Source organism: Leuciscus leuciscus (assembly GCF_965113295.1).
Source record: "Leuciscus leuciscus genome assembly, chromosome: 15".
NCBI lineage: Eukaryota > Metazoa > Chordata > Actinopteri > Cypriniformes > Leuciscidae > Leuciscus > Leuciscus leuciscus.
The window spans coordinates 32,917,260-32,926,278 of record NC_138739.1 but is presented as its reverse complement, the minus strand read 5'-3'; the positions used below and the strand labels follow the sequence as shown (position 1 = coordinate 32,926,278).

The 9,019-nt window shown below is 38.0% G+C and overlaps 1 protein-coding gene across 1 annotated transcript in view; it reads left to right on the top strand.

The window, feature by feature from the left end:
* Positions 1-9,019, top strand: part of b3galt10.1 (beta-1,3-galactosyltransferase 10, tandem duplicate 1) — a 65,952-nt gene that overhangs the window by 42,310 nt on the left and 14,623 nt on the right. The window lies entirely within an intron of this gene.

Genomic DNA, 9,019 nt, shown 5'->3' with positions numbered 1-9,019 from the left:
ATTCCAATTACTCCGTTATTCCACAAGGGGGCGTTAACCGTCCATAGTCATTGAAAACCCTACTAATATAAATCTATTACCTGAAGTGCTAAATACAAGGCCCTTTGTAACACCAGTATTAAACCTTTTCACTCATTATTAAGGTTCCTCTGGATGATAAATGATCATGTAGGGGAGAGCGGGGCACAAAGTAACGCTTTTTGACTTTCTCAATTTGTGTAAATCTACTTATGGTTCAGGTATTTATTTTTTCCCACATTAATTTCCCACATGCCTAGTACAATTATGTGTTTTTGTTTTATTAATACAGTATATACTTTTTTCTTGATATACCCCGAAAGAATGGAAGTGAAATGTGACAACATGCCCCATAGGTACCCCATTGTAACATGTGTGGGGCACATTGTAACATAACATATGACAGCTGAAAATGTTATCTGATCTAATAAAAAAAAAAAAAAAAAAAAAAAAAAAAATATTTTTAAATAAAATACAATTAAAAAACTTTTTCATATAAAATAATGGCAATTTTTTATAATTAAATATAAACTCATTTTTGAGTTTTGACTACGAACACATGAAAACACAGCTATACAACATAGTTCAAAAACAAATAAATAATTAGTAATTTCTGAACATTGACTCTCAGTCTTTATTCACCTTTTTCTCACGTTTTCTCAATAAAATTAATAAAAGTATAGAATATAATAGCAATTACTTTTGCTAACAAAAAAAAACATTTTGGCGGATTTTTTTTTTTTATAGTGTTGATATGGCAACTAGTAAATACACAAAGTTTCGTCATCCAAGCATGTGCGGAAGTATTTAAAACAAGCGTGTTACAATTAGCCCCACGTTAGGTTGTGCCCCTCGCTCCCCTATACTGTAATTACCATAATAAAATAACCATGTTTGCAGTTGTGCCACCCTGACATGCAAATTTATGGGCAAAAGTTTTTCAGTTACTGTATCTCAACAGCTTTAAAACTACTGAAATTTATACAATTTGTTTATATGCAAGGTTCAAATGATGCCATAGAATTTAGTTTTTAATTTGTCATACCATTTTAAATAGTTTTTTAGACTGTTCATTTGTGCGGACATTTTTGGGGGTTTAAGATAACAAAACGTAAAATATGTATTATTTAAATGTACTAAAAATGAATTTAAACTAAATAGGTTTTATAGATTAAAGTGATGTATGTCATGAATTTATCAAATTATGCACTTGGACACTGTGTGATATAATCTCTATCTGTGTGTGTGTGTGTGTGTGTGTGTGTGTGTGTGTGTGTGTGTGTGTGTGTGTGTGTGTGTGTGTGTGTGTGTGTGTGTGTGTGTGTGTGTGTTGTATAATCATGTTTTGTTTTAAAATTGTTAAAGGACAATTCCGGTATTTAACACTTTGAGTCTATTTTGTAGTTTGTTTTGGATGAACTAGAGTGGTGGACAAAGACATTTTTACAATGGTTCCTGTCTCGACTTTTTGACTATTTTAGAATTGCCCATGACCGCTTTAGAATGGGAGTCTATGACCATGCACAAACATGCCCTTAAAACAACCCTTAACGTTCGTTTTCAAAACTGTGCAACTCACCGAGTGGTTAGTGGTGTTCGTTGATGTTCCAAAACAAGTAGCGTAGCGAAATACAGTTTCTGTCGTGTTTTATTTGGCATTTTGTAAAATCCCATTGATTTCCGTTGGAGGACTCATTGCTCGTTGATATTACTGCGCTACCGGGAATGGAAAGGGGCCTTTTTACATTTGGTTGTAGTCTTTTCGCTCGGTTCTCTGGTGCTTTTCAATATCCCTCCTCGTCTCCTCTCTCCTCCGTCCTCCATCCTATGACCCGGAAACCGATCGAGCTCAGCCATCTTGAAGGACATCTCAATTCTCTAATTGCACCGCGAGGAGTCGAGGATCGAGGAGTTAGGAGGCTTCCTGAGGAGTCATGACTCATGAGCGAGGATACACAGGTGTATCCTATGCGGAAGAGTTTTATCGACTTAAACGTGATGCACGTCTAAATTCTCCTCCCCCTTCACATCGGTCACAATCATTTTAATTTATACTTTACCTTTGCAGTTTATATAAACCACACATCTCACATATTTCAACAGGGTATCTTGCTTTACTATTATTTATTATGAATTTCTTAAATAAACAAACTTCAACAACATAAGGGCAGATCCTTTGAGCGCTGCTGGTGACGCGATGAAGTGACGCTTGAGTGATCAAGTATTCCAATGTTTTAAAAAAAGTTACATTCGATTCCTCCGTCCTCGTGTCTTTTCCTTGCAGCCTTCCCTCGCATCCTACAGGGGGCGGAGCTGAGACGAGAGGAAAGGAAGCGACGAAAGGAAATGAGGATGCACTCAGGCCCTGTCCCAAATGGCACACTCCGGACTTGTGGACTTCCTCAGAGTCCACACTTTGGTGACGTCATGTAGTGCAGACCTATAGGGCCCTTGGCGCGAGTCCACGAGGGCGCATTGAGAGGTATTTTTGGGACAGACTCGATCGGCATGCCGGAAATAACGGTCTGGTTGTTGTTGGACTGGAGAAATCACATTTTTGCGCTCCAACGTCTTATCTGCATGTCCACTACACAGCCTAATGTTACAGTTCTATATTTTGATATTGTGCATGCCACCTGGGCATTAGACAATAGATAAATCAAGCTTATTTAAATGATGTATACAGTTGTACATAATAATACATAATGTTCCATTTGAACTAAGATTACGATTTTAAAACATATTTTTTTCAATTTACAGGTTTCAATATTCATACTATGTTTACATATGACTCAGTAAAGCCCTGCCATTCGGTTCTATTTATTTAATGAATCATAATGCGATCGTATTATTAAACGCGCTATTATTATGTTTGAGACATCAACCACTGCTCGATGACCATAATGTTTGTATTAACTGTAGGTAACAACTGGTCAAATGTACATTTAGGTCATAAAAACAGTAATATTTTCTTCTCAGCCATGTCAACAATTATCCGTGAGTGAAATCTCCTCCCATCTGTTGTCTGATTGGCCTTTCGCAAGGATTCCTGGGTAGTTAAAGTGCGTGGAGCCTGCTTCTATGCGGGCTTCGAGGAAGACCGCTTCAAGGGTACAAAGGGGGCGCTGCTGAGCACACTTCAGAGCGGTAAAATGCTGAATGGGACGGCCTACGGACTCGTAAACTCAGCGAGCACGCGCAATTCAAGTCCACGAGACCGAAAGTCCGCATGAAGTGCGCCATTTGGGACAGGGCCAAATAAGAAATGAGAAGCACCCTCTGTCTCTCAGAAGGCTAGCGTGAGCAGAGCAACGGAAGTTGCCGAAGAGCGGAAGTTTATACGCGGTTGTTAGGTATCTGAAAAAATAGTTCCACTATAGAAAAATAAACGGATTGAAATCATACATTGCGCCGATATATTTGTTTTTAATCATCAACGAACACCACTAACCACTCGGTGAGTTGAACAGTTCTGAAAACGAACGTTAAGGGTTGTTTTAAGGACATGTTTGTGCATGGCCATAGACTCCCATTCTAAAGCGGTCATGGGCAATTCTAAAATAGTCAAAAAGTCGAGACAGGAACCATTGTCAAAATTTCACCACTCTAGTTCATCCAAAACAAACTACAAAATAGACTCAAAGTGTTAAATACCGGAATTGTCCTTTAACTCTCACTCATTCTTACTCACTCGTTACATGGCATTAGTGGTTTTAAGGAATAGGAGTTGGTATATATATTCAAGGGCATCCAAAGATGGGTGGTGTTTATGATCATAGTGGGCCAGTCTGGGCCAAAATGTCAGGGCCGATTGTTTGTCCCAGTCCAGCCCTGATGGCTGTGTGCATTTGTCTGTGGATTGACTGTTTTGAAACTTATATGTTAGTTACATAGCCCCTAGACCTCTGCTATCATGAAAAAAGCCAGGAAATTTCATTTTTGACAATATGGGACCTTTATGGCCAGCAGCCATGTCACCCTGTAGCCCAAGACTGGTTGCCCACTGAAGCTAAGCAGGGCTGAGCCTGGTTAGTACCTGGATGGGAGACCTCCTGGGGAAAAACAGGTTGCTGCTGGAAGAGGTGTTAGTGAGGCCAGTAGGGGGTGCTCACCCTGTGGTCTGTGTGGGTCCTAACGCCCCAGTGTAGTGACGGGGACACTATACTGTCAGAGAGCACCGTCCTTCGGATGAGACGTAAAACCGAGGTCCTGACTCTCTGTGGTCATTAAAAATCCCATGGCACTTCTCGTAAAGAGTAGGGGTGTAACCCCGGTGTCCTGGCCACATTCCACCCATTGGCCCTTACCAATCATGGCCTCCTAATAATCCCCTTCCATTGAATTGGCTCCATCACTCTCTCTCCTCTCTCCACCTATAGCTGGTGTGTGGTGAGCGCACTGGAGCCGTTGTACTGTGGCTGCCGTCGCATCATCCAAGTGGATGCTGCACACTGGTGGTGGTTGAGGAGAGATCCCCTGATATGATTGTAAAGCGCTTTGGGTGTACAGTAGTACATATGAAAGCGCTATATAAATGCCTCATTCATTCATTCATTCATTAAGTTCAAAAGAGAAGAACTCTTACAGATGAACGAACTACAGGAATGATGCAAATCCGATGGAAAATGAGAAAAGTAGATCCAAGTTCGGTTTGTTTACGGGTGGCTCGCCATCTATTTCCTTCACTCGTCACGTGACTTATCACAATTAATTCTCTAAATCACTCTTTCTCCTCTCTGTATTCTATCTCCGTTTTTCCGATTTGCGTTGCTCACAGGGGGGCGGAGTCAGCGCCGCTCACTGGGGCGGAGTCAGTGCTGCTGCCTGGTTTTTCTGATTGGATGCCAAACATCTGCAGCGCTATTTCCAGTTCTTATTAGTTGCAATTTGCTGCAATAATTTACATATTACTTATATGAATAATAAAATATATGATTTACATATTATAATAAACTATCACAGTAGGCTTGTTTGAGATGCGCCTTGCCTCGCCTGAAATGTACGCGAGAGTAGGCGGCTGCAGTGAGAGGAGGAGTGAAAAAAGCGCAGGCAGGCCGGACAGATCTCTCTTCTCGTAGTGGATCTGACACCTGTGAGATCAAAGATGGATATCGCGGGATTCACGCTCGTGCACAGTGTTGCTAATAAACTGGATTTAATTCAAGTTGCTTTTATAGGCTATGAAAATAAATAAAATGAACAAGACACCCAAAGTACTTGTTATTTAATTCCATTCCAAATACATGTTTATCAATATTTTTTTCTTTAATACAGACATGTGTTTTTATTTTTTTTATAAAAATTAAATTGCATAACCCAAAGAGATCGCACTGTCAGATAGTTTGGGAATATTCACACATAACAGATATACACATAAAACATGATATTAGAGTTTTAAAATCAAACATTTTAAAAGAGAACAATACATCACAGTTGTTTAAACCAATGAACATTAAGCTGTGTCGTCAGCAAGTCGTTTCCCATCGTGCTTTTGATCAGCGCAGTCAGTGGAGAGCAACTGCGCTCGACTGCAGAATCCGACACGTGCGCCTTGCGCTCGCGAGAGACTTTTGACATACGTCAGCATGACATCAGAGCAAGGTGGACCGCACTCGGACACATTTCTAACCGGCATGCATCTCGCGCTGATCACCGATGATCGCTTCTGCGCAGATTTTGCTCATCTCAAACAAGCCTATAGTCACAAGGTTTTGTTTTATTTGCTGTTCACTCACATACATATTTAGTTACCGTTTTTTTTAATTGCTTACACACTAAAATTAAAACTTTCCCACAATTAGCAAAACCTTACACTCACGGAGCAAAACACCGGCCTAGATTTGCACGATTGTAAGCACATGGTCAGCTTCACACTTTTTGCAAAACATTACACACAGTGATTTGCAAAACACTAAACACACTTGTATACATTTGACACAGAAATTCATCATGAGGTGAAAAAGCACCTTATTTTTATGAGATAATTGTGGAAAATATAAACTAGCCTACTTGTGGGTATTATTGACTGATAATATAGTCTACAAGCTAATGAAATGTCATGTCATGTGGAAATTCACTTCTTTTCAGTATCTATTTTTGTGTGAAAAATCAAAACGCAAAAAGTGTCTCAACTGTACTCAGTCTACCCTACAATTAAATATTATAAACATTTATACTGCAAGATCATTTTAAAATAATTTGAATAATCATGCGCATTCTTGCTCACTAACGGTCGGAGGAGACGATCATACAACTTTCTGGAAGACGACGAGCTGTGACAAACAATTGTAAGTAACATATTTAAACGTTTCTTTATATTAACATTTGACACAATCTAGAAATATTTATGTGTAAACCTGCGTAAAATGTTTTTATTTCTGGTCAGTAACGTTAGTCATCTACTTTTCTATATATATATATATATATATCATGTTTAACGGTCTTACATTTATCAACTACTTACACCATAAGTAGAAAATAAAGTCATTTCTTAAACGTTATTTTTGTAGTTAACATCACAATGGACTTAATCATCAGTGGCTGTCGCTTATACCTCGGACATACGTTTCTGTTGCTGGTTGCTTAGTAACGGTTTTAAACGTTATTTTGGAGGGAAATGGCCCTTATATGTTCTAAATCCACTGTAAACCTCGCAATATAAACGAGAAACAACTTGTGTTTCAAGCAACATGCTGTCATAATGTACAAGACTCATACAGGCACGCAACTAACACGGCTAGATCCACCGGCTGGTGCGAAGCTATGTCTGAATTGAGGTCCAGATCTAACAAAACCTTAACCAAGATAAATAACATTCATGTCTTTTTACATTAAACATCAAAGCATATAATATTAGGATAAATACTCTTTGTTTTGCCCACACATCAAGAGCATATGATTGACTGAATATTGTCTTTTGTTTTTATTTTTTATCCTATTTAGAAAATGAGGTTTATGTTAATCCAATGGATTGAAGATCCCTCAACATGGGATGTGCTTCCAACGGAAAAAATGATTAATGGACGGTGTGAAATTGGTGGTTTATGTGATGTACAGTACAAAGAAGAATCCAGCCCTGCAAAAATCTTAAACGTTGGTAAGTATGTTTTTGTAATAGGCCTATGTCTGTGCATTACTGTGATAAAATTGATGCATGTTGTGATAATTATTATTTATCATTTCAGGAACTAGATCTGCCATGCTTAAGCAGTTTCATTCTATTGAGAAAAATCAGTCCATCAAAAGATCCAGACCTGAAGGGAATGAAGAATTAGGGAGAGGGCAGCGCCAGAAATATAGCAGAATACTTTCTGAATCAGAAAGCAGTGAAGAATATGAGGTAAGTTAGACCCAGATGATTGCCACTTTCAGCTAATTTGAAGGTTATATTTGTAATTATATAATTCTTTTTTATTTACAGTCGGTCAGTAAACAAGTTTCTGAAAAGAGCATCAAAAGGATAAGAGCCAGATCCTTTCTGCAGCAGTATAATCTAGAACCCTAGCAGTATCACCCTAACCCTAACACTACATAGACTTTACTGTATAAATTATACATTGATTCTTATTAAAGTTCTCACAAGACTCAGCACCTTTTCACAGCACCCATTCACTGCAGAGGATCCATTGGTGAGTAAATGATGTAATGCTACATTTCTCCAAACCTGTTACAAATGATGAAACAAACTCATCTACATCTTGGATGGTCTGGTGTTGAGTTCATTTTCAGCAAGTTAATTTTTTTTACTGAACTACCCCTTTAATAACTAAATACAAACTGTATTAACAAATGTTTTACAATTATAGGAATCAAGCAGGGAGGCAACAACATCAACAAGGACAAGCAATGACAGAGTCAATCAACCAATTTTGGCTGAATTAAAAGAGATTAAGTGTGTTCTTGTGGAAACTCTAACACTTTTAAAAAATGGTAACCCTATGAAAAGTTTTAAATGTTTCTAAGTGATTGCGTCAAAAGATATAAAAACCTATTTTGTTCTAGGATGCACTCCATTAATGACTGCACCAGTCCAAACTCTCCCTGGACCCACTTCAGATTTGCCAGCCCCAGAGTCTTCGCCTGTGGTACCTGCCCCTTCCTCTCTACTGCCTCTTCGTGTAAATGAGAGTCATTATGACTGCGCACCAAAACCATTCAGACGAAAACAAAACGATAAATCATGTTAGTTTGCTGTCAACATAAGTAAAAACATTTGGAAATGTTTGTTTTACATAAAATAGAAATAATATACTAACCTTTTTGGTGAGTTACTGGTACATGATTTTTTGTCCGTGCATTAACTGCCACTTCAACCCGTCAAAAAAAAAAAAAAAAAAAACACTTGAAAGGAAATCTCTCTTGCCATTGGACAGTTTTTCGCGGGCAAGTTCACTACTGTAAATTGATTTACAGTAGGTAAGAATGACAGTAGTGACCATATATTTTCCCATAATCCTTTGCTGTTTACTGTAACATACTGTATGCATATTTTACAGTATCTTACTGTACATATTACAGTAAAATACTTTTCAAATTACAGAAACCCGTTACAGTGTACTAATTCATATTAAAAAAGAAATCTTGTTAAACGTGGTGTATAAGAAAACAAATATGCGTATGATTATTATGATTATTCTCTAAGGTTATTTCTATGATTAATCCTTTCAAACATTATTCTTGCATTGATACATTTATGCTTTTTGTCTATTGCATCGTTTAAAATCATATACTCATAGTTATACTCATATTCAAATATTCTATTCAGACCAGCCATTTAGTATAGGCCTACTTCTACTCTGACAAATGTAGCCTATGTCTATATCTGGGCTAGACATGTAATTTGTTTTTTTTCCGTTTTCTGCTCAGTGTGGTGTCTAGTCTAACATGTGTGGTTTAGTTTCACATGAGATGGTTATCTTACCTGGAATCAACATAGAGCTGTATTTGCGTAAGTCTAGTCAGAAATATTGAATTGGCTATTTCTGCTTCTTAGGGCTGGTTC